The sequence below is a fragment of the Daphnia pulicaria genome, chromosome 1, assembly GCF_021234035.1.
Source record: "Daphnia pulicaria isolate SC F1-1A chromosome 1, SC_F0-13Bv2, whole genome shotgun sequence".
NCBI lineage: Eukaryota > Metazoa > Arthropoda > Branchiopoda > Diplostraca > Daphniidae > Daphnia > Daphnia pulicaria.
In genome coordinates, this window is record NC_060913.1 from 28076420 (window position 1) to 28102610 (window position 26191).

Genomic DNA, 26191 nt, shown 5'->3' on the forward strand with positions numbered 1-26191 from the left:
CTGCTTACACCGAGGAATCTTAAAAACCTCTATAACTCTAAATAAAGTGAAGTGAAATAATATTTCTATTGCACAGCAGAAAATACAGGTTTTCGATAAATTTACCAACCCACTTTAACGGGTTAGTCTAAATCGGTCTAAAAATGGCTATTATTACTTTATTAGCTAATAATCCAGCGGATGTGATCTCACCTGTCAATCAAATGGCGATCAAGTTCACTTCAAATGGTGAAAATATTACGGAATGCGACGCATTAAAAGCAACACCTGTGACGTGATGGCAAGCGAAATTTAACTTCATATGGAAAAGAGTTTTACTTTCATAATAGTATCATGATCGTATTGCTTTACCATTTTTTGTGTAAAATAACTTTCCGTGAATTCATTCTAAATGTGTATCTTAAATGTCGCAAATGATACAAAATACAACATATAATGGTTTATAACGTTTCTAGCAAATGAAATTTATCCTGAAAAGTTAACAATCGTTTCTTCAGCTTTGATTTTAAAATTAAAGTTCCATTTCAAGGATTTTTTTTCTAGGGATTTTGAATTTTGATTTTCACCACTGGCAACCTTTTACCTATGTTCGTCTGCTAGTAAACAATAACAAACGCTGCTGAGTAGCCGACAGACTTCGAAGAAACGCACAACATCAAATAACTGGACACAGTGCCCTTGAGAAAAATTTTAATGACGACCCCCGAGTCTAGTTACTCAGAGTTTTAGTCAATTTTGTTTACCCCGACCCCCATTTGACTACACAAACGTTCGGGGAAAAATGGCGACCCCCGAGCTTAATCCCCGAGTTTTTGTTCCCCGAACGAGTTTTGGTGACGTCTGGTTGTTGGATCGTTGGAGTTGCGTTTGAAATCAGTACAGAAACGACAGGAAACAGAATCAGACCTGGAAAGGGACATTTTGTGTTCTCTCAAAGGTAAATTCATTCATTTCACCTTTCCTTTCATAACTCGATTAAACTGTCTTATGTTAATCGAATACTTAATTAATCTGTCCATGATAGCCAGCGAGCAGCGACCTTTACTTAATGGTTGCAAAAAGAAACCGATTTGATGACGAAGGATTTGAATGATTTTTACCGGTGAAATCTATTTCCATGCCGGTCCGACAGGGCAATAGCCATAGAGGGCTTTTGTCCTGTCAGTGCTAAAACCCCCATCTGGTGATGGCTTCTGGTAGCCTTTTTGAATCCAAATGAATGCTAACTAGAATTGTCAGCTCACCTGCGTTAGCAAGGGATGTTTGCGATTATACCCTTTTCGAAGGACCGCCCACCAAAAATGGCGTGGGGTCCGTTTTAAAATGGGGGGGAGCTAATTTCAATTTTGAAGTGAGATTACGGGGGGAAATTATTATTTTAAAAATATAAAACAAATACCATGAGAATCAGCGTGAAAAACGGATTCTAATGATATTTTTTTCAAACGAATCCCTTATTCATGCACCAACCCTATTGCCTAACAACTAACTGGTGGGTGGTTGTGGTGATGGTGGGTGGTGGGAGTGGGAATGAATTTTGGGCGAGGAGAGGTGGGTGATGAGGTAACAAGGAAGAGTTAGAGTTAGGGTGACTATTCGGTACTCGCGCCCTTTTTTTCCCGATACAACGACTTAAGTACCCAAATAGCTCTTTTAGTAGATTTGCACAAGCCAGTACCCTTTTTTCAGTAGCAAACCGCCACTGTGCGTTAGCGGAATTAATCGTGATTCCCACTTACAAGTTACAATAAACGGGCGGTAGAGTTTTGCACCCACTTGAGAGGGAGAAACACCGTTCTCTATGGCGTCGCTAAGTGCTCCCTCCTCTGGATGTAAGCTTACTTTTTTGGATAGCGTAAAGAAATCGTGCTGGAAAATAGCAAGATACTGGGTTTAGGTTGAGATTGAGCGAAGTTGATTCCTTCCTAGTCATGAGAAATTTGCACATAAGGAGATATTGTATTAAACAAAAACAAAAAATATATATCCAAAAGGTCCAAGTACTACAATCATTGAAAGCTTTCAACATATGTATTTGAGGCAAATCCCCTCTTAATGATGGCAATTCCTGTTACAAGAAAAAATTTACTTCCTTTCTAAGGTTTTTCGATAAAGAACAATAAGATATTCTAATTGCGTCCTCAACGTAGCCAGACCTGCCAACTTCAACGTAGTTCCAAGGGAGGTCTTCCGATTCATAAGCTTCTTTATCTGTTAAAGTCATCAATTTTTCACGGCGTTGATTATTTTTTCCAGTCCGCAATGATCTAGGACAACGACTTGTTCAACAAAGTAATCAGTTTCTGCCTCAAATGTGTTTGTTAGGCACATATTAAACCGATCCCATCGGCTTTGTTTCCGCAACACTTCCGTGTGTGTTTTTCAACATGCATCGGCATGACTTCCTCACAGTTCACACAGGTCTCAAGGCAGACATCGCCTGAATCAGGTTTCCTTCTTCAAATGATATTTTTTTCAAACGAATCCCTTATTCATGCACCAACCCTATTGCCTAACAACTAACTGGTGGGTGGTTGTGTTGATGGTGGGTGGTGGGAGTGGGAATGAATTTTGGGCGAGGAGAGGTGGGTGCTTAAGTGCATAAGTGCAGTCTTCATTGATTTCTCTGTCCCTTTGCAACGGAAACAAATATATGAATGTTTTTGGCGGAAATAGATTTCTACTCATTCCATCAACGATTGAGACATCTCCTATGAGGTGAAACAACTTTCCATTTTTGTTTGGATACTTTTAACATTTTAAATCCACCAATGATTTTGGAAAAGAAGCTGGATAAACAAAAAAAATGAAAAATTTCGAGTTGATTATGACAATGTATTTCATACCTTTCAATTTTCCCTTTTACAGTAACTTTTTCGTCCTGCTAAAAATTCTCAATGTCACGTCCCACAGACCAATTTTTTCCATCAAGAAAGTGTCGTTTGAATTTTAGGCATACAACGAAAGTTTCTAACAAATCTATGCTTCCCTTTACCGTAGGATAATTATTGGAATACAAGTTCGAAACAATCCTAAAAAAGATCCGAAAACGTATCGTTTTTTAATAGATTTTCGTATCTCTTCAACCTTTTTAGCAAAACGCTTCCTAGCACCCCTTTTTTAGCTGTTTTTTTTGCAATTGTTTAAGATTTCTCTTTTTTCTTGGTCCTTCTCCGGTTGATGTTGACGGCTGGGGATATATAAACGTATTTGCTTAGTATTGGTGCTTTTAACAAGAAGCTGCCTCTTCCCACTAAGAAATGGACGTCCATGGTATATCAATGGGATGTAAATTTTGTGATCTGGTATATCCCATTAATAAGTAGCTGCTGTGTTTGGGCTTCCAGATGCCAACGGTATAGTACGTCTACTATAGCACTATTACCAAGGGAAATTAGTACAAGAGCCCCTGATAAACTGCGTCGACTAGCCCTACCACTAAGGAAGGTTGCATAGGAGCGGCTTCAGAGCGGCTAATAAAAGAATAAGTTGTTTTAGTGCTTCGTTCAGCGCTAGTGCGCGCTAGTGACCGATGATCCTTCACAATCTGAGCTATTTTAGGGCGTCTATCAACGCCTTCAGGGACATCTTCTAAAATTTAAATAGTAAAATAAGTTGCCCAAGCATGTATATTAAGTTTTCTTACCAGCAATTTTTTTAGTTCAAGTAAGAAGCCTCCTTTGATAAAAAATTTAGATTAGTAATGGAAAATTGAATCAATACAGAACATGTAACGACAAGAATTAAACAAAGTCTAACCAATTTGCATTGATGTGTTCGCTTCTACCTCTTCTTCACTCGTATCATCAGACGTTGGATTGATGCTGATAAGGGTCTTCATCTTCAGCAGAAAATGCATTAATATCATAACAATACTGTTGAATATAATTGACACGTACAAGGGATTAGCCTTCAATTAGGGCAATATAATGATTGTATTGAATATACCGTCTCTTGTTGTTCAGAGGGTCTCTTTGTGCCGTCTCGATACAGCGAGGGCAAGATGCTCTTATGGCTCGAATACAGTGTGACCTGATTACAATAATAGTAATGTCAAAACACTACTTGAGAACATTAGCATACACAGATAAAGAATTGAACTCACGGTTTGGAATATACCAAGATGAGAAAGTATGAGGGAGAGTAAAACGAGACGAATGTCTTCCAACATGAGACGGGGAGAGAGAGAGAGAAATATAAGAAACGTTTCTTGATGTGAGACACACAGAAAGGATGCAGGGTCGATGACGACGCTAGAGACGAACAGATGACGTTTGTGTCGTCAAGGAGAGATGGGAAAACAAAAGACGATCGGGATGCGTAGGTATGGTTTTGGTGTTTGAATTCTAACAAATACAAATGAAATACAATAAGAACAACATAAATATTTTGAATAAATTAGATTTAATTTTTCAACAATAATTTTTATTATAATTTTGAGCTCAGTTAATTTAATTTAATAATTTAATTCCGTAAATTAACATTACTTGATTTATTTTTATTTCAATATTATTTAATGAGTAAAAAATATTGAAAAAAGTATTGGTCTGTCAATTTCTAATAACTAGTGATGTGGACAACGAGCTATGACTTCTCTAAGTCAAAGTTCCCATCACTTAGTACAACTCTTCCTATCTACATTTGTTTTTTAAAGTTATTTTGTATTGCCCCCACACAGCAAAAAGTTATTATGATAAAAATTTTGAATTTATTCCATTTTTACTTTTAATAAAGGAAGTGGAAAAACACGGGGCAAAGGTGACGTCACTAAAGATTTCAGCAACTGTAAAAGTCAATAAGCTCAAGAAATACGTCGACAGTGCAGTTGAAAAAATGGTTTACAAAAACGCTGTCTGCTTTCAAGAAGACAAATTTCCGTCAGCCTCAGCAGCTGAAAGTGCTGCAGAAGAAGAATAACAAATGGTTGATCAACATATCGTCTGACGAAGAAGAAGATGCTTTCTGGACCCTCCTAACAGGATTGGGGATTGAGGTTTTTGACTTCTCAAATGGCGAGGATGATGATAGAGAGGAGTTCGAAGATGTAGAGAGATACACGGAAACTTGCATATGCCATCCTCAAATAATGCAACACGCCCAGCAACAGGAAAAGGCTACTCTTTGAAATATGAAATTACGTTCTTCGTGTGTGGTGCATTTATTGCAACTCGTAATTAAGGATGGATTTTCTGCTTTAAAGGTATTATCATTTTACAAATCAGCGGACAATTTCGTGTCAGGTTTTTAATTCTTATTTTTAATTGTAATCATTTTAGACTGATGCAGCTTCTGCCGTAAAGAAAGCAGGGAAGATAGTGTCATATATCAGAAAAGCGTGCTAGACACCAAAACAGTTGCTAAAACCGTTTGTTTACACTTGCCGAACAAAAACTCTACTAGGTGGAATAGTCAATACTTAATGATTAAAAAATTGGTAGAAGCCTTTGAAAAAGCTCCTTCTCTGCAAGACACATTGAATGCCACCAAAAATTTCGGAAAGCTGTGGGCTTACGAGCTTTCGGTTTTAAAGGAACTAATTGCACTACTCAAGCCTTTCAAACAGGCTACAGACGACTTCCAGGCCGATTTTGAATCCATCGGGAATGTCATTCCAGTATTTCTTGGATTAAAAACAGCCCTACAACTTACCGTCAAAGACAGGTATGGTGTTGATAGTCCTAATCCAGCTAGCAACTTATCAAAAACCATAAGACATTTGAAGAATATCGCCGCTGCGCTTTAAAAATCATTGGTGTCCCGATTTTCATACGTATTGTATGATTCTAACTACGTTTTAGGTAATAATTGATGTTTGATTTTAAAGTTAAATGTTCAATCTAACATAATTTGTGGGTTATGAAATCAGGAGCAGTTCTCGACCCGAGATTCAAAAAGGGATGGATGAAACGTTCAGGGTACACAGAGATAGACATTATTGCAGCAGTGAAACAGCAAATATCGCAGCGCTATCGTAACTATCGTAAGTTGTTACGAATATTCCCCAAGTTCTCACTCGGTTACAAAACTTTTCCCTTGTCTTATAGGTGAATGTAGTCACCTAATTACCGACCAAAATTCTGCCGACGAAGAAATTACCGGAGCGCCAGAAACTGAATCTGATGATCCAAGACGTGCTCAAGGCTCACGAAAAAGAAAAAAACAGTGAGTCCCTGCTTTACTCCTCTGTCCTGGAAGAGCCACGTTCCCAGTCCGTTGGCCTTGAAAAAATCCTTGATGAGTTTGAAACATATATAAATGAACCCAACGTTCCATTGGAGCAACCCACGAAACCTCTAGATCCTGAAAGCAAAATGGAGAAATCAAACCCTCACAATTCTGGGAAGCAAACAGTCACCGCTTTCCATTTCCCTCAATTGTTGCGAGGGATTCACTTGCTGTTCCTGCATCTTCAGGGTCGATCGAGCGTTCGTATAGCACTGGCACAGATACACTATGTGCCAACGAAACAGAACAAAACCAGATCTGTTTTCTAACCTCATGTTTATCAAGTGCAATGCGAAAGTGAACGCTGCTACCAATTAAACTATAATAAACTTTTGTTAATTGGTTTATTATATTATATTGATATATAATTTCATTTTCTCGTTTCATTTCCATTTGATCACTATGCTCAGTCCTTGCTGAAGAAGCAGTCAAACAATTCAATGATGCTCACCCACTAGATGAACCAATAACTGTTTCGGACGAAATTTTAGATGAAATTTCAACAACATGGTGGGAAAAGGTAAAACTTTTTCTTTTAATTCTAATTATTTTTGGAATCGAGTATTAAAAATTAAACTAGATTTACATGTTTTTTTAAATCAACAGTATAACAAAGTTAAGGATGCAGTTACTACGATACATGTCATGGAAAAGACAAAACTGTTAACCGAGACTGTTCCCGACTTCAAAACACTACTTGGAGCGATTAATGAAAAAGCGCAACTAATTGGTAAATTGAATTGTGTTGTACTAAATTTCAATTTTTTACAACTGGAAATGAAAAATCGGAAAATCTAGCTACAAGTTCCACTTCCCAAAGTTCGAAAAAAATTGAAGGCAGCAGAACAAGGTTCATTCCGCCACATAATTACAAATGTTCTTAACAGCAATGAATTGACAATCAATGTCAACTGGGCAGGGAAAGTAAATGTTTTCTATGTTAAAAACAAAAAAACTTGGGCCTGAAAAGCATTAATGAAGAGGAAACGAATTCTACCACTATTAAAAAATTGTTTTTTTCTTGCCAACACGGTTTATTTGCGATAGCAATATTAAAAAATTAAGGGCTTATTATTTTGAAGGGAATCTTGAATTTTTTTTGAATGGCAAAAACCAAAATGGGAAAAACATCGTAATAACTATTATCGAAAAATAATTAATCCGAAAGTAAGCAAAAGTAAAAAACGCACAGCAATTGCGTTATAATTTTTTAGGCTTCTTCTCAGTACAATTAAGAATGGATTGATTGTGTCGGGTTCCGGCCTGGTCAAGGGCTTTGAGCCTTTGACATTCCTGCCAGATCAGGTTTCTGCCCTTCAAGTACTCCCTATTTGTAGCTGATTGAAACTGGTTAGAATTTTTTCCATTGTAGGTTATGGGACGTCGAAACGAGTTTTTGCCTGTGGGAAATACGAGAACCTTTGCCAAAATGTAGCGATTTTAATCTAATCGGGTGAGATCAACCAAAAACAAACGGGGCCTTTTAGAATTTTTGCTTACTGTTGTTGTTTTATGCGAATTATTATCAATTTTCACCACCAATTATCTAGTCGCTAACTTCAATATCGACAAGAAACGAGTTAAGAAATTCCGCGATCTCGGCGCAGCCATGGACAAGAATAAGACCTTTGATTCGACGCTCCTTGGAACGCGTCAACTGGTCAGTAGAGGACTAAATTATCACTGCATGCATGTAAACTTATCTGTGTTTGGTGGCTGTGTCATTTTTTTTGGGGGGGGGGGGGGGGGTGGGCTCGACTGACTCGTGGCCCGATCGTTTCATCGCGATATAATATAGGAAAGGTAAACTCTTGGCTATCCCCAAGAACGGCGGATGTTTATTAAAGGGTCCCAAGATGCAAGGTAACGTCCTTAACGCGCCGTATGCCAAGTCCAAATGTTATATCTCTCTCTCTTTCTTATCTCGTCATCCACCACCCACCCACTCAACTTTGAAGTTGGGTGAGTGGGTGTTGGTTGACGAGGACTGGGTGGGTGGGTTTGTCACCAATTCAATGGAAGATACGACTTTTGGATCGGGCATACGACGCGTCAAGGTCATTGCCGTGCATCAGGGTTTAAACCCTAGCGGTGTTGTACCAAAGCGCAACAGCCGCTTCGGTCTCAACCCTACTCACCCGATAAAGGAGTGAAAAACATGTATTATCATTTATCAATCCCTGACATAATTTTCATCGACATCATCACTGTCACTCTCGACTATATGCCTGCAAGTTTATTTAGCAGGCAAACTGCTCTATATGGTTTTATTTTAAGTTGACGGAAGGTATGCGAAAAGTACACCTTTCCTCCTCTTTGGATTTATTTTGCGCTTTTCCATTCCCTTCTTCTCTTCCTTTCGGTCTTTCAACTTCCCACCAGAATGAACGAAAATGAGAGGTACAGTAAGCTTCCTAAGCTATACCTTCCGTCAACTTAACAACGTCAACTCCGTCAACTAAAGAAACTTGCAGGCATGGTTGTATATGTATTTCGCAAAACTGTAAATTTTTCCAATCAGAATGCTAGAGATGGGTTGCAAAGCATACCCTAAATGGTCATGACATATCGCAGAAACCAAATTGATCACGTCGGCTATGGTATAAAATCTCTCACTCTTTCATGAACGCCAGCGCAAACGGCGACAAATGTCTAATAAACACGATGATGTATTTCGTATTTAGCACCATGTTTATCATATTCACTTAAAAATAAAAAATTGCCTGGCGTGAACGTAAATATATCGTAAAATTTATATTCAACAAAGCAGTTCATTAGCGGAATTAATCATGATTCCTACATACAATAAACGTTCGCTAGCTTCTTGCGCCCACATGAGAGGGAGAAACGCCGTTCTCAATTGCTTCGCTAAGTGCTCCCTCCGCTGTATGTAAGCTTATTTTTTTTAATAGCTTCAAAAAATAGTGCTGGAAAAAAGCGAGATGCTGGGTTGAGGTTGAGATTGAGCGAAGTTGATACCTTCTTAGTCATGAGAAAGGTTCTCCAGTCAATCTGTAAGGTCCACCATAGTCCTTGAAAGCTTTCAACATATGTATTGGAGGCAAATCTCCTCTTGAATGACGGCAATTCGGGTTACAGGAAAAATTCGACTTTCTTTCTAAGGTTTAAAAATAAGAACAATAAAATAGTCTAATTACGTCGTCGACTAAGTCAGACCTCCCAACTTCAACGCAGTTTCAAAGAAGGTCTTTCGATTCATAAGCTTGTTTATCTGTTGAAGTCATCCATTTTTCACGGTGTTGATAATTTTTTCCAGTACGAAATTATCAAGGACAACGGCTTGTTCAACAAAATAATCAGTTTCTGCCTCAAATATTTCTGTTAGGCACCAACTTTAACCGATCCCGTCGGCTTTCTTTCCGCGAAACTTCCGTGTGTGTGTCTTTCAACATCCATCGGCATGACTTCCTCACAGTTCACACAGGTTTAAGGCATACATTGTCTAAATTACGTTCTCCTCTTCAATATTAGTAAAGTCGTCATTGATTTCTTTGCCCCTTTCCAACGGAAACAAATGTATAAATGTTTTTGGCGGAAATATATTTAATAAACTCAATTCGTAAACGATTGAGCCATCTCCGATGAGGTGTAACAACTTTAAATTTTTGTTTGGACTTTTAAAATTTTAGATCAACCGATGATTTTGGAATAGAAGCTGAATAAAAAAAAAATTATGACAAATTTAGAATTGATTACGATAATGCATTTCATACCTTTCAATTTTCCCAATTACATTAACTTTGCAGTCGTGCTAAAAAACTCAATGTATTTAACGTCCCCACAGACCAATTTTTTCCATCAAGAAAGTGTCGTTTGGTTTTACGACCGGGATGTCTTTCAACATTTTGGGCATAAAACGAAAGCTTCTAACAAAATCTATGCATCTCTATACCGTAGGATAATAATGGAATGCAAATTCAAAACAATCCCAAAAAATGATCAACAAACGTATCATTTTTAAATAGATTTCGGTATAACTTCAACTTTATCAGCAAAACGCTGATACCCATTTTTAGCTGTTTATTTTGCAATTGTTAAAGATTTCTCTTTTTCCTGTGTTCTTCTCCGGTTGATGTTGACGGCAGGGGATCTATTAACGTATTTGCTTAATATTGGTGCTTCTAACAACATAGTTACATAACACTCTTCACAATACTCAATATACAAATTTTACCGTCGTGGGCAAAGTCGCTATCTATATTTATTTTCCTGATGTTTCATTGACAAAGAAGAGAGACCAAGAAGGATCTATTAATGTTGAAGCTGATGGATCAATTCTTGTTCCGTCGTTGCTGTTGGATTCTTTTTGGGAATCTTAATCTTCTGTGTGTAAGCAATAAGGATGAAATGAAATGTCACTGGTATTACTTGAATGATTCCAGTATATTGCTGAATCAGCACTAAAATTGTGAATTACCATATTAATAATTGCCAATTTTAGATATTTTAACACTTCTTACGCTGTGTTTTGGGCATTCATCAATTAAATTTTGAATAAAACTGCGGTGGTAGTCTAGGACGCGTCTTCCGTTTCTTTGTGCCGACCCAGCTAAAAAAGAACTTCAGTTTAACTGTAGTTTAACTATAGTTTCCATACTAGAGTAATTTGGCCGCAAAACTATAGTTTATTTAGTTCAAATAACTGTAGTTTTTCTTCAATAAAAAATGCAGTTTGATTACTATAGTAATCGTATTACAGTTTCTTTACTACGGTAAACTTACTATAGTTTTTCTTTTACCTAGTAATTTTACTACTCTTATTTTACTAAAAGGAATATTTATAAAACATAATATATGAAGCTTCCATCTGTGTATGTGACAAACAATCAACATTCATTCAACACATAATAATACACAAATCAACAGCATAATAACAGGTCAAATCAAAATTATTTGTAAAACTTAGAACTTAATGGCAAATTATGACTCTTCCAGTTATTTTTTTTGTTTTTAGCTGATGTTGCGCGTTGTTGCGTCTTGCAGGCGTTGTTGAATTTCTGTCGGATTACTGCGCGTATGGCGCTCTCTTTTTCCTCTGGAAAGAAACTCGTCACGCAATCTAAAATACAATTAGGCAGTTATTGAATAGTTATAATAATTAATGAAATTTAAAACTATTACTTATAAGTTGGCTGATTTGTTCCTTATCAGCTACTTTCTTCTCACTATTCATCATATTATCAGTCAAACGATGATCCATTAAATACGCCGCAGAGAATAAATAATCCATCAGCTTGCTGGTGAACAGAGACATTTTCCGACCAACTCGGTTGTAGATCGTTTTCGCGATGTCCATGCAGATTAGGAATTTTGATGGGACGTTTTCTTCGTTAGAAGAGAATGAAGTGGACTTTTGAATATCTTTGATAGAAGATTGAGAACACTGTTAATAATACCTCACGTTTTTCGAGACATACAGTCCTCGGAAACTGGGCAACTAGAAACGTATATTATAATCTACGATAACCGAGACGTGTTTTCCGTCTCGGAAATCGAGAGGAATAACCAACGATAAACAATGATTAATAAGAACTATAATTGTCCACTATTTCCCTACACTTCATCGGTTTCAGATTGTAATTAATAGAAAATAAATAAATTTAACAATTAACGTTCAGTTCAAATGTTTATTGATAAAAGAAAAGACCAATGTAATCAGGAAAATAGAACAACTTTTCCCCATACATGGAATTGTACATTTCTTTAAATTGACGAACAAACAAAGCAAGGGATATGTTTTGTGTGGGTACATCGTCTTCCAGTTTCATGACATCAGTTCTTATAAATCGTAAGGTAGGCAATACCTTTTTGCACCACTGTATATCAAAAAAATAATACACTGCAATTAATTGTAGTAAAGCTTCGGTGCTGCACACAGACTCGATTAATGGCAGTGTAGAATCAACAATGATAGTGAAGCTGGTTTCCCCAATTTTTAAAATAAAGGGGGTCTCTTTCTTCTGCTTCCTAATAACATCAGACATGTTAGCTGTGTCCTGAATAAATAAAGAAATATAATTAATGTAGCTATTAATGAATAGCTCAGTTATTGCACTGATTACAACTAAACTCGTGTAAATAAAAAAAATAATTTCCCCATTTCATGGCTTGTTTACTTCCTGGTGTCAGAACGGGTAGAAATTCAAGCACGGCACAACTTTCACTTTCTACATTTTACCATAAAAACGTATATTACTATTACGACAATTATAAACTTAGAAGTAGGTAACCTATAAGCTTAATTACCGAAATTTTTTTTTTCAATAGAGGATTGATAATAATTAAGTTTTTTTTTCACTGCTGCAGAATTAGACTTCTGAGCAACTGCAATAACGACAGGAACAACCTTTTCCCATTCTGTTCTGAAAAGTTTGCAGGTGTTATCTCCAAGAATTAGATCAAGTTCGGCGAACAGCTACAAATGAAAATGTGTCCATTTTACTTGAGTGAAGAAATATATAGAAAATTTATATATACTCTTACAAAGTTTTGTTGGTTCAACACTGGACATCGAAGTTTCAATATGTCAGTAATAGAAGTCAAATGACCTTTGGTGATCTCGAACCGGCGACCTTTAAATGTTTGTTGAAAAAGAGACTTCATCGCTACTTGTGTTCCGTTTTGTTGATAGAGTTCGATTAGTTTTTCGTAATTGGCTTTGTAAGACACAGTGTCGATGGTATCATCTGTAAAGTAAATGTATAATTTAAATGAATTCTTTAAAACAGTTTAATTTAAAATCATTATATCTTACCAACATCTTCATTATTTCTTCCTTTGGAATGTACACCTGGATCCAAATTGGAAACACAATTTGCAACTTTTGGTCTCCCTCCATTGGTATTTTGTGGTTGACCGGCTGCCAATCTACGTCGTGATAGAATCCTTTGAAGCTTGGCAACAATGGCTCTCTAAAAAAAAATATTTTTAATACATACAATAATTCGAATTAAACAAAATGAATATAATACCGAAGAAGATACTCTGTCTTTTGAATCAATCTGTGTGGAAGGGTATTTCTCGAACATATGATGAACCACTATTCTTAAGGATTCCCCGCATGGACTTAATGAAAATTCTTCTAATGAGTCGACAACGCGACGACAGATAGCAGAAAGATGTGGTTCACTTAGAGTTCCCTGTTTCGCCAAGATATCGTTGATTACCACTCCATAATTAGTAGGCAATTTCCATTTTTTAAAATCGATTCGCACTGATGGTTTAAGAGAAACTGATGACGACTTGCTATCTTTGTTATCTTTTCCACTGCTTGTTTTGTGGGTGATGTTACCTAAATGTCCATTAGAAATAAAGTATTCAGTTATGTGTGCTGCATTGACAAAGTAATTTTACAAAGGAAGAAAGTTTTACAAGGTCTTGGTTCTTCATCGTTGTCATGAACATGAGTTGAACAAGATGGCTGTTGTGAAACAGCTTGGTTAGACATTGAAGGAAACTTCGTAATTTTTACTTTTTTATTTCCAAAGTAAATATCAGGACCTAAAAAGCAAAGTATAGACTATTGATTCCAAAACTAGACAGATATAACTGTAAAACTTACACTGCAGTATTTCAAAATCATCATCATTGCTGTCAGTCATATTAACAGACCCAGAAGATTGGTGACGAGAAGTGGATTGTGTTTTGTTCGGTGACTTGGTAGTTGAAACTTTAAGTCTTTTCCCTTTTTTACTAGGCATTAAGTCTGGAGATGCATTCCCATCTGCCCAAAAAAAAATAATATGTGTAACTTCTAACATATAGAAAGGCCATTACCAGATAGTTGTTCTTTGTCGTGGCAAGAATAGTTATCAACATTTACTGTCTTGGACTTGCTGCTGATTCTTGAGTCTTTCGTTTGCAATTCTTTTTCTATTTCCTTATCATCATCGAAACTTAACTTTTTTCTCTTAGCTAAGGCACATCTTAGCACAGTTTTGTGCTTAATCGGGGAATTTTCCCCCACGTGCGTCCAACGACCAGGGAACAAAGCGACACTTTCTTTTAAGAATTCACACAACCCTCCTTTTGATAGGAAATTTCTAATTTCTTGTGATTTAGAGCAAAGTTCCTTTTGTATCGTGAGGATGTCCCCCTTACCATGTGCTACAGACTTAAACGTCAACTCGTAATCCTTTGTACTTTCATCTGGATAAACTACTTGTACCAAAACAGTTTTTTTTTCAGTTTCATTCATTTTTCTATTGTGGCAATTTGTAGAAATAATTATTGTTTGGTTATCAAATAACAAAAGTGATTTGATTAAAAATACCTTGCAATTTCCAATGTAAGATAAGTGAAGTTTTACCACGTATCCACGTTGAGAGAATCAATCGCCATTTTCCTTTTCACTATTCGTGAAATGTTTATACGGTTGTCAGGTTCTAAGTTATATTGAAATAGAAATTTGAAGGCATTTAATATTTTGTAATTAGAATTACACTCATTATTTTTCATTACATAACATTTAAATTTTTTCATTTTTTTTCAATAGTTGTGAAAAAAGAATTAGTGGCACCATACGACCATAGTTAGAAAACTGACATCAGAGGTGCCTGTTTTACGTTTGCATTAATGTCATACGTTATTGTGAATTAACGTTTGGCAATTTTCTCGATTTCGTTAAAAATGGCAAATATAACTAAATTTCAAACGCCGTTTTCCCCACTTGATGACAATAATTGTCAAGTGCAGAATTGTGATTTCAAAACTTCTTCAGGAAAAAAGCTACTTCGTCATTATCGTGTTTTTCATAAGTCGGACCCTGATTTCACAAGTTCTTGTATTTTTTCTAAAGAATGTTTTCATTTTGAGGCGTTCAAAACTCCGGAAAATCTAAATAGCCATCTACATAGATATCACCCAGAGTTTTTTAAAGAAGAAGTTACATCCCTTACTGCAGCAATTACAAATGCCGGTATAACTTTTCTTCATTTAACATATCTTTTTTCAAAGAAATTATTATCCATTTTTAAACATTTCAAAAGCAGACTCAGATGGTAGCGATGATATTTGTTATGCTCCAATACCTTATGTTGACAATAACTTGGAGAAATGTGAGCAAGATGATGTTCCACAAGTAGCTGCTGCAGAATTTGTTCTCAACATGCTAGGAGACAATAAGTTAAATCAAGTGCATTTACAATCAGTGATGGATGGAGCTAATTCTCTTGTTCGAGATGTCGTGAAGAAAACATTAGACAGTGTGAACCACTTACTTACACAGAGTGGTTGTGATCATTCAGTGATTATTGGAGATTTAAAATTAGAGAACAAAATGTCCCTTAATTTCTTTCATGAATTTCGGGATCAGTATAATCAAATCAAGTATTTTAAACAACACCACGGTCTCATAATGCCACAGAAAATAAAGTTGCCATTTCTATCTACAAACTTCGGTAGAAGACAAGTTGGACAAGGACATTTCTTTTCCGAGGACTTTGTTTTTGTGTCACTACTTGACCAAATTGAACAACTGCTTAACATACCAGAAATTTATAGTATGATAAACAGTAAAACGACAACACAGTCAGGTAACCATACATTGTATAACAGTTGTATGAATTTGAAAAAATTGTGAAGTATGCATTCATTATTCATTATCAGGTTTATTTTCGTCTTTCGCTGACGGTAACAACTTTCAGAAGAGCCTTCTTTTTCAGAGACACCCAAATGCTTTGCAGATACACCTCTACTTAGACGAAGTTCAGTTATGCAATCCTATTGGAAGCTTTTTTCACGCCATTGTCCCTCTATCCCACATAATTGAATTCCGATCTTTCTCATTACATGTCCCCGGGTTCATAAAACCAAAAGTCTTATTTTGGAAGAGGTATATCATAACTAAAACTGATCTTTCTTACTGTTTTGTTCCATGAAATCCTCAAAGTTGTACGTGTGAATATGTTGTGTCGTCATAAAATCTGTCATGAAATCTCATTTCAACAAATGTATGTAAGATGAGCAATATAAATAAAAAGTGGCAGGAAAAATGCTTAACAGATGACGTCAGCTAGTAGTCGCAGATATGTTGTTTAAAATCGAAGGTTATAACTACCGAAAAAGGTATTAGGTATCGATTAACGGAGTTCCTACCGATTTTAGAGACCCAGTAACATTTTTCGTTAATATCGTGTACCCAAATACGAGACCATTTCTTAACAGTGAATTCAAATTCTCTGTAGACCCTGACGACAAGAGAGATTTCCTTTCTCCATAGACCCTGATGCAAAAGGTATCATGTCACCACTGGCGTGATTGTAGTACTCAATAGTAGGTGTCTTCCGTTGGCCATTATTGGCTTGAAAATTCGGCTCCCTCATTGGAATCTAATGAAATAAATTAAATTTTCAAAGTATTCTGTCTAGAACTGTTCGTCAGGTCTAGCATGGTAGATGGATGGGAACTGCCAGGATCTCCTGAACATTCAGCAGCGTTCGTCAACTCTGTGTGAAGTGAATTAATTGGACCCTGAAAAATAAAAATACGTGGATTTTTAAAACATTCCATATTCCATTATAAATATTGATAAATATTTTTAACCTTTGACACACTTAACAAAAATGTTAGGCTTGATTGCGCCTCATCTAATCGTCTACTGCTGGCATGTTGCTGCTGATAGCTCCCGTAATTTGAATGATCCTCACTCAATTGTTGAGAATTATTGCCGAAATTGCTGTTCATCTCACCGAAAAAACTTGTCGTGGGATGTGGGTCGACAGCATGTTGACTTGTTGACGGTGCTGCAGAACCCCAATCATAACTTGAATAGCCTGACGAAACATATGGGGTTGAATAAGACACAGCCAAAGGATGATTGAAGTGATTACGATGACGAAACTCAATCATTTCCTTCTCCAGAGTTGCAACTCCTACATTTACCAATTTAAAAAACAATTAAATATAAATAAATGATCAATTATTGAAAAAAAGTCACTTACGTTCCTCCAGCTTCAACACATCCTCTGACTTGGTAGAAATGGTTGATGCTGCTGATGATGATTTCAAAATTTGTTCTTTTATTTTCAACATTATATCTTCATAATCTTGAGATGAATTAGAATTCTGATTATCGTCACCGACAGCAACTGAAGGCGATGAAGCAACTGCAACTGATGAAGATGATGGTGACGTCACTACTTGTTTCAATATTTCATTGGCCAGCTGACTTCGGTCAGCCTTCTTCTTATTCTTCTTTTCAGCCTTTAAGGCCAACCTCTCCTTTTCAGCTATATCAACGGCAGCCTTTTCTTTCTTGTCTTGTTGCAGTTGTATAGCTTTTTCAGTTTGGGCCACAGCTCGGTGTCATTTTCATGTTGGTTCAGGTGTGACAGCATCAGTTTCAGCTTCATCAAAAGAGGAGGATGGATTCTTCGTAGAGCCATTAATCTCTCGAGCTGCTGCAAGACTGGAAGCTTTTTGAGTTAGCCACAGCTTGTCATCTGTAATTTGACGTACACACAAAATATATATAGATAACATATGGAAATTTTACGAAGTAAAAATAAGAAAAAATGTTTACCGCTGGAGCAGATGATAGTTGCAGCCAACCTACTACATTTTGCTTTAGACGGCCTCCCTTTCTTGTTGGTTTTACGACTTGATTCATGATGCTGCTGGTTAGGCCAGTTGAGGATGTACTCTTCTTCAGCTGAAATTTGTTCTGCTGGATAATTGGCAAACACAGAGACAACTCGAGTTGGGTTGAAGACTTCCAGATCAATTATGGCAATGGCCTGAATTTATTTTGCAAGTTTTGCAATTCAATTCCTCTTGGCAACAATTTGCTTCATGCTGACCAGATCAAAAATTTCTCATAGGATTTTGCTCGCCTGTAGATGCCCACGAAGAGAGATCAAATTAGAATCAATGATCAAATGAAAATCAATGAAAAACTGAGTTCAACCGTACTTTAACTATTAGTAAATTTTAATAATTACTAAAGACTCTATCTCTGTTGAATTAACCCGGCTCAGTGGATTGTTGGATTGGCTTCTTGATAGAGAGTTAACAGTTTGAGAAATGAGATTCAGCATCAATGAAAAATCTCTTTATGGGCGTACGTATTTGCCCCCGATATTTGTCCGGTTGGCAAATTTGATTATAGTGAAGAACACAAATGTGTTTCAGACAAAGTTGTTAACATGGCCACCCCTTAGCAATGGAAACGTAATCCTCATGCCAGGATCACACAATTGTACAGGGAATATCTAAAATGACTTAATTCCCCACAATCCATTGCCTGTTGCTACATACAAGCTACATCCTGAATCCCAGAAGTTCAGTCTTGCAGTTTTTAGATGGGCGTTTAACGAGCTTCGCAGCAAACATGGATTGGGATGTATAGGTATTTTTGTACAACTTACAGCCTTTTTTTAATGTTTACATTTTTCTCATTTGCAATGAAAGCAAGTTATTCGGATGCCGGCTGTGACTCCGAGAACAGTGCTCGTGTTTGTGTCAGTACCACAAAGTGTTCTAGGCCGTCTGACCCAGAAACTGTCAGCGAGGAGGAGGAGGATATGGACTCAGAAGTTGTCCACAAAAATCAACCGGTATTGATGTTGGTGTACAAGGATCCAGAAACTGAAGAGGAAAACTTGTGTGTTGCTGTAACCCTACATGATGGCGTTTCTGACGTGGAATTTTCTTTAGTTGGCAGTGGTCCTGTCAGTAAAACAGCAAATATTTCCTCTTCCTGACCCCAAAACCCAGTGTTTGATATACCGGACATCTTCAAGAAGGCCATCGACGATAAAAAAATGTCATCTTCTCACCCCCTAATTTTGTCCCCCAAACAATTTGGAAAACCACTGTGATTCAATCGACTCCCCCCCCCCCCCTTCAAGGCGAGATTGAGCGGACTTTCCCGATTTAGGTTCAGACAGCTGCTGGCTCTTTCCCCGTTAAGGTGGGAAAGCAACTGACTGAACTATGGTTTTGGTTGTACAAATAAATGGTTTATCGAACTCATAAACAGACAAACAAATTTGTAACATTGTAACATAATTGAATTGAAGGACCTGTAGTTTTTTTTCGTTTATGGGCTGTTTTTTTCGTTTCCTTGACTAATTGGGCTTTTGGGGTATATTATACACTTTTTATCATCATTTTTTTATTGTCATTGTTTTATTTACTTTTCATCACGGTTCTTAGTAAACATAGGACGTAAATATACTTAATTGTGTATACCTCAATTATAACTCTCAGTAAACCAATTGTTTTGCCATTGCAAAAAAACATGTTTTTAACAAAAAAAGGTATTCAAAAATAGGTGGTTCCAAAAATTATCACAACTATTCCGTTTAATTTTACTCTTGGAAGATTTCCTGATAAAACGTGTAAATTTTTATTTGCAGTCTAAAATATGCAATATACTTAATTTCAGTTGTCTAATTTTCAAAGCTCATACTGAACTTAGAACTTTTTTATCCCTTATAGATATTTGTTATCATCTCAAAAAGCAAAAAACATTTGGAAAATGTGGCTTCCCCCATTATAAGTGCTTACAATCCAAAGTTTGGATGTCTTCTCGTGCTAGTATTGATAGTTTTATGAAACATTTCCAAGAGTATAATTCTGATGGAGATGTTGCCATGACATATTCGTTACATCCCCAACCCGTCCCCAAAAGTTGCGGTGAAAAAAGTGATTTAATATCCTTGAAAGATGGAATTCCTAGTGTAGCGACAGAATCTTATGTTCACTTGATATACGACAAACATCCACATTGTGTTTGTTCCAAACCCGTCCTTCTTGACTATCGCGATGAATTTGTTTTGACAGAAATAGCAGGTTTCGACGAGTCCCTGTAGGAATGGTTATCGTTGTAGTGTGGCGCAATATTGTCAAATGCTGTATAACGTCATTTGGTTCTATTGAGGGAAAACACGCCTAAGATTCCCGCTACACGTCCTCTTGTTGATTGCAAATGTCCTCGTCAAGACAACAATAAAGATGATTACTATAGGAAAGCATGCAGGACAATTTCATAACGAGGATAATAAACCTTGTACTTCGACTCGTTATTTGAACTCGAACCTCTGTTTTAACACAACGTGTAAAGTAGTTATATATTTTACATTTATTTTAGCGTGGACAGAAACAAAAAATATGTCTCTTGACAACACACTACGCTCCTCCCCGAAAGGATCTTATTTCCCCCAACTTCTCATGTCCAATTTCTCCCAAGACGATGGTTCGCAAAAAAAACGATTAATTTTTCAAAATCTTAAACATAAAAAAATGAAAAATGTATCGCTATGGATAATATAATGCCCATTTAGTTTTATAATATTTTTTAATGGTCTCTAAACAATCACTAGAACGTAAAACCCAAAAATTAGGTAATGCAAAACATGCAAAAGAAAGTCAAACTTTTATTTTTTAAAAGATATCTGGAAAATATAAAATGTATAACAAATTACATTCCCAAATGGGGATTGAAATTCTAACCATACTAATATTTTTATAAACAATTAATTACAACTATTTTAATAATAAATTTATGTGTCCAATCTTGGCCCGTTGAACAGTGTGAATGGATGCCAATAATCGCTACTGATGAATTCGCTGTTTTCCCCATAGAAAACTTGCAAACATTTACAATATATAACTGATTCATTGTTATTTGTTTGTTTTTTTCGTTATTTTAGTGGAAACATGCTTCTTAAGCCTAATTTGAAGAAGAGCTTGACCACCAATCTTCATCGAGTTGGTACAAGAAAGCGTGTAGCTAAAAATTTGGGCGACTATGTGGATGCTACTTTTTCTGTCTGAGCCCCCAAATTTACATAAAATTTCAGTACCACCAAATAAAAACATAAGACCACCGAAGGCCTCAAGGACGTCAGCTTATGCCGATAACACTTTCCAGGATGGTTTGATTGGAACTTGTAATTTTTTATCGTTCACGTAAATGTATTTTCGTTCTATTTATTGTTAATTGTTATTTTATATAATCCAGCGATGATAACAATGACGGAACAATTTTCCGAACGCAACAAACAAGCCAGGGCACCGAACAGTGGTCTTTTAGAGATCATAATATACTTAGCGAAGATGAATCATTGGCTTTACAAGATTCCGAGGGAAGTAACAAGGATACTGCATCCTACTACATCCACTACTACTACATCCACCAATTTTGAAGCAGAAAGGGAATTACAAAGAATGACATCACAATCACCAGATAACCAATTAGGCTACACTGAATTGCATTCTTTAGAAGTCGAGAATTGTAATTATGAGAGTGACTCACTAGAACAGGTTATCCTTCCTCGAACGTCTGGAATTGTGAATTCTCATCCGCAACTGAAGCAAAATTACGACCATGAAAATGAAGCACAAAACCATTCTGTTATCAGGCCTTACTCTTCTCGGGATGAGAATCCCGGTTCAAAACTGAATCAAAAATACGGCCGTTGAACGGAGCAACAACAACAGGTTACTCGTTCTGTTCTGTCTTGGAACGATAATAACTGCCCAGAACTGAATAAAAATGACGGTCATGGATGCGAACCACAACAACAACTGGTTATCCGCCCTGGCCCATCTCGAAATGTGAATTGCCAACATAAAAATGCCCGAAATGTAATTGAACCACAACAACACGTCATCATGCCTTGCCCGTCTAGAAAGGTGAACTCTCATCCTCAACATGAAAAATTCCTGTCATGGAAGTAATCAACAGCAACACGTTATCCGGCCTGGCCCGTCTCGAGAGATGAATTCCAATCTGTCGCTGAATACACAACATCATCAGATTATTCAGCCTGGACCGTCTCGGAATGAGAATTTACGCCCAAAAGTGAATTCAAATGCAGGCCAGGGAAGTATGCCCTCTCAAAAACAGTATGCTCCCTCTAGTCCGTCTTCACCAGTTAATTCCGGTCAACAGTCATCCCAGAGTCTTCCTAAAATGCCGAATGCAGGTGATTTTTTCAACAATTTCTTTATTAACACTGACACCACTCAATCAGTCCTAAATTGGGGGTTTTGGGGGTTTACAATTTTTGGAAAAGGGTGACGAAGGCATCGATCTTGGGAGGTCCTGGGGAACCAAATGTGCTGTGTGGGCAATGCAGCCTCCGATGACCGTGGCCACGGTACACGAACACGAACACGAATCAGCCTACACCTAGACCGTTCGTATACAGTAATCCCGCTGACCATGCTCTGTGGCATTCCAGCTCCGGCAAAATCATGAACACAAACACATACAAAATAAAGAAAAGACTGAGAACGTACTTAATAAGGTAAACGTAGGCTACAATCGGCTGAGACCAAGAAAAAGAGGATGTCCAAAGGATACAAAGGTCCAAGGATGTTCACAAAACGATGAATCTGGCTGGGGAGACAAGAGACGAGACAATAATCAAAAAGAACGAGAGAGGGTAACAGAGCCAAGCTGGCGTTGTCATCACGTCGATTGACGTTCGGATCGTACGTATGACGACTGGTTTCGACAGAAACAGAGCGAGGGGAAAAGAGTTCAACGGAGGGAGGTTGGCTGAGGGGCGCAAACGTCCAGGAAACGTTACACGGCCCGTTATTGCAGTCGACCTAGAAGCTATATTTCAACAAGAAATTCTAGCCGGAGATATCCTTTCCTGTCACCCCCTCAATAAAAATTTAGAAAACTTTCGGTCGAGTATTGAGGAAATCCCCAAAGGTTTAATGGAAATAACGTTGCCCATTTCGGTGTAAGCTGTGGTTAACTCCATATCCATTACGGAGAAAAGAAACAAAAATGGAACAAAGTTTCTTGTAGCCTTATTGACGGAATATCAGACTGCGTATACCATAAAGTAAAAAGACAAAACCGTTGTTTTCAAGGATATGTGAATACTTTGTTTACATTTTGCTTTGTTTATTTGTTCTCTTTATTTTATAAGAATCAACATGTTTTTCGGTAAATTTCTTGTTTTAAACATCGATAAACATTTCATAAGATGGCTTTTACTGCAGCTTTCAGAAGAAGTAAACCTATTTGGTTAACACCTCCGCTCCATTCATTATAGCAGGCGACTTTAACGAACATCACAATCTTTGCGAGTCCAATACAACGGGCGATATCGAGGAAAAGGGGAGACCGGACCCATGTTGGACACAATAATGGTAATGATGGTAAAAATAGTAAATATTAATTTAAAAATCTAGGTTTTCAACACAATATTTTTATTGAGTAAAGTTATTTCGTACAAAGTTCCATTGATTTTGGACAAAAACTTACGGAGTAATTCAAGAAATTAAAAAACATAAAAAACAAATATCAACATTTTTTCACCTCTAAATCTCTAATTATGCAAAAAAACGGAAATAAAGACAAAGTTGTACATACCATTGCAGAGCTAATCCAATTGCCTATCAAACAATAAAAAATGTAAATGTTTTGTGCAATTAAGGTTGAGCCTTATTTTTTATGTAAACAGAGGATAGTACTTGGAGGTCACTTTGGACAAAAATTGTGGGTCATATTGTACCACACACCGGTTGGTATCGTTGTACCCACCATTGTTTGAACATACATCAAGAAGTGTAGAAAAATTCAACCCATGTCTGGTCCTACAAGTGCGACCGTTCGCTCAACGTGTGCCCCACTTTTTCTCTCTTCGTCGTCGTCGTCTGATGACGAATAACGAAAACTCGGTATTCTTGAATTTAGTCTGGTTGGCAAAGTGTCAAAAACAGCAATAGTTAAATGGGAAAAGCTTTCGGTAGAAGAAAAGGCGGATAAAAAGAAATCCACTCAGCCTTCCGTTTGTGACCATATGTGACGATTTTCAAGAAGGAGAAAAAATTTGTTGACAAATAACCTTTTAGTAAAGCTTCAAAAGTCATCTATGGCCAAAGCTGATTTACTCTTTATTGTTATACACTCTAAATTTTTCCAACCATACTAAGTAGTATATGTATGTACGAAGCCGCTTAGTACTAGCTTCGTAGTTGTATCTAAAATGTTTGTTAGTCTCTCTCCGTAAGAAGATAACGTACTAACAACGAAACGTAGTTAGTACGTTTTACAGCCCGTACTAACCAAGGTACCGTACTAATTGGTGAATGAACATCATGGTTCCCTAACAGGTTTTATCCTTTTCATCTTATTAACATTCATGGTTCAATATCGGTAACATCTCAGTAAATTTTAAGGATGGCTGATGCTAAAACTAAATTTAATTATTCCATAGAGCCTTCATCAAAACTCTTTCTTTGTTCAAATGTAATCCACCGAGTAATCTTAGAAAAAGCACAATTATCCGGGTTTATATACAAATTTGTGTGGAGGTAATTTTTTCTTACTTCTGTGATACGGTTGAACTCAATTTTATGTTTTTTTTTCTTTCTATATAGCAAAGAAGAAGTCCATCCAGGAACGGGGGATGTCTAAGTTTGAAGAGCTAATGAAGTCTTTAACAAAAGGATACAACTACGGCAAAAAATAAAGCTCCCAAACCTCCTTCTGAGTCACTAGGAAGTCCATCGTCTTTATCAGAGTCCTCATGTGAACGTGACATCCCTCAATCTGTGTTTGATGCAGTTAATGTGGTGAGTGGTACAGGTGAACCTCATCAATTCAGGATTCAGCGCATGAATCCAGTAAATTCCCAATGTTAGCCTGAGTTGAATTCAGGTAACATTTGTTATTGTTTGATCCAGGATTCTGATTCAGCATCACCTACTTCAAATACTGAATCCCAGCTTGAAGACGTAAAGGATCAACTTGTTCAAGTAACCAGAGAGAGGGACCAATTCAAATTGGAAAATGAAGAGTTAAAAAGACATAACCTAACCTTACAAAGAGGTATTTATTTTGAGTATTAGATAGCAAAAGGAATTACAATCTAATTCTTTCTTATCTTCTATAGACCTTCCGTCTTTTTTCTCAACTCTGCAAAGGTCTCATCTAATGAGGCAAGCCTTGGAAAAAAACAGGTCGACTAATTTCAGTGACTCATCTGAAAGGGCATCCAGCCCACCACCATTGAGGCCAGTCACGTTGTCCAGCTCTTCAGATGGATCTAAAGTATGTTTCTCATTCTTTTCTCTCTAAAAATTGTTTTATCTAACTCTATTACTTATTTTGCAGTCCAGGGCCGATGATTACACAACACAAATGCTACAATATATGTCCTCGGAAGATTTTGACTATTGTAACATGATGGCTCGAAATAATTTCGCGAAGTTGATCTCACTTATTATGGGCAAAGTATTCACAGTAGAAAAATTGACAACAAATCCCTTACTGGGAAGCGAACCACAAAGCCTGCGTTACCCGTTGAGAAAGTGAACGCTGTTGCCCGTAACAAAATTTTAAGTTTGCATTTAATTATTTTTTTCTGATCATTCCTTATTAAATATTCACGTCTTAAACGACATCCTGAAAAACACATTGGAGAGTTTAACCAGAAGGAGACCAATTATTTACGCGACCAAGCATCAAAAGAAAAACCCGAAAAAAACCGGGAATCGGACACTGGCTACCTTTTCCATTCGCATGGGGGCGACACTTTCTACCCCGACAGTGGCTACCTTTATAAAGTGACACCGGCTACCCACAGATGGCGACATTTGCTACCCGTTGCTTAGCTACCCAGTTCGGAATGTGACGGGCTGACGGCACACAGCATACACAAGGCCACCAGTTTCTCCATTTCTGAGAGCCAATACGGAACCTTCATGTGATCTTACCGGCGGTGATCAGCAGCCGTAACAGCTCCGTTTTGAACTCGCCGGAACGGTGCGCAACCCCTTGTTAAGTCTCTTAGTTGTCGATAGCGATCGACGTAATTGTATTTCACAGAGCCAGGTGCGTTAGACGCAACTGAGTACAAGCGAGGCCTAAACTAGACTGCCCGCGGTGGGCTCGGCCGGTGAAGAGGGACATTTACCGGTCGGTGGGGGAAACCCACAAGACGCGTACATAACACCCCTTATACAACCTTCT

At 37.2% G+C, this 26191-nt stretch overlaps 3 long non-coding RNA genes across 3 annotated transcripts; all 3 read right to left on the reverse strand.

Moving 5' to 3' along the window:
• Positions 1–3916: 3916 nt before the first annotated feature.
• Positions 3917–4343, reverse strand: LOC124325675. Its single transcript, XR_006915433.1, has 2 exons — positions 4106–4343; positions 3917–4032 (listed from the first exon to the last, which is right to left on the reverse strand). It is a non-coding gene; the product is annotated as an uncharacterized LOC124325675 (long non-coding RNA).
• Positions 4344–11193: 6850 nt separating this feature from the next.
• LOC124320656 lies at positions 11194–11621 on the reverse strand. The gene is made up of 2 exons (XR_006914010.1): positions 11368–11621; positions 11194–11305 (listed from the first exon to the last, which is right to left on the reverse strand). It is a non-coding gene; the product is annotated as an uncharacterized LOC124320656 (long non-coding RNA).
• Positions 11622–16901: 5280 nt separating this feature from the next.
• LOC124320655 lies at positions 16902–17931 on the reverse strand. The gene is made up of 3 exons (XR_006914009.1): positions 17768–17931; positions 17187–17687; positions 16902–17117 (listed from the first exon to the last, which is right to left on the reverse strand). It is a non-coding gene; the product is annotated as an uncharacterized LOC124320655 (long non-coding RNA).
• Between the last annotated feature and the right edge of the window lie 8260 nt (positions 17932–26191).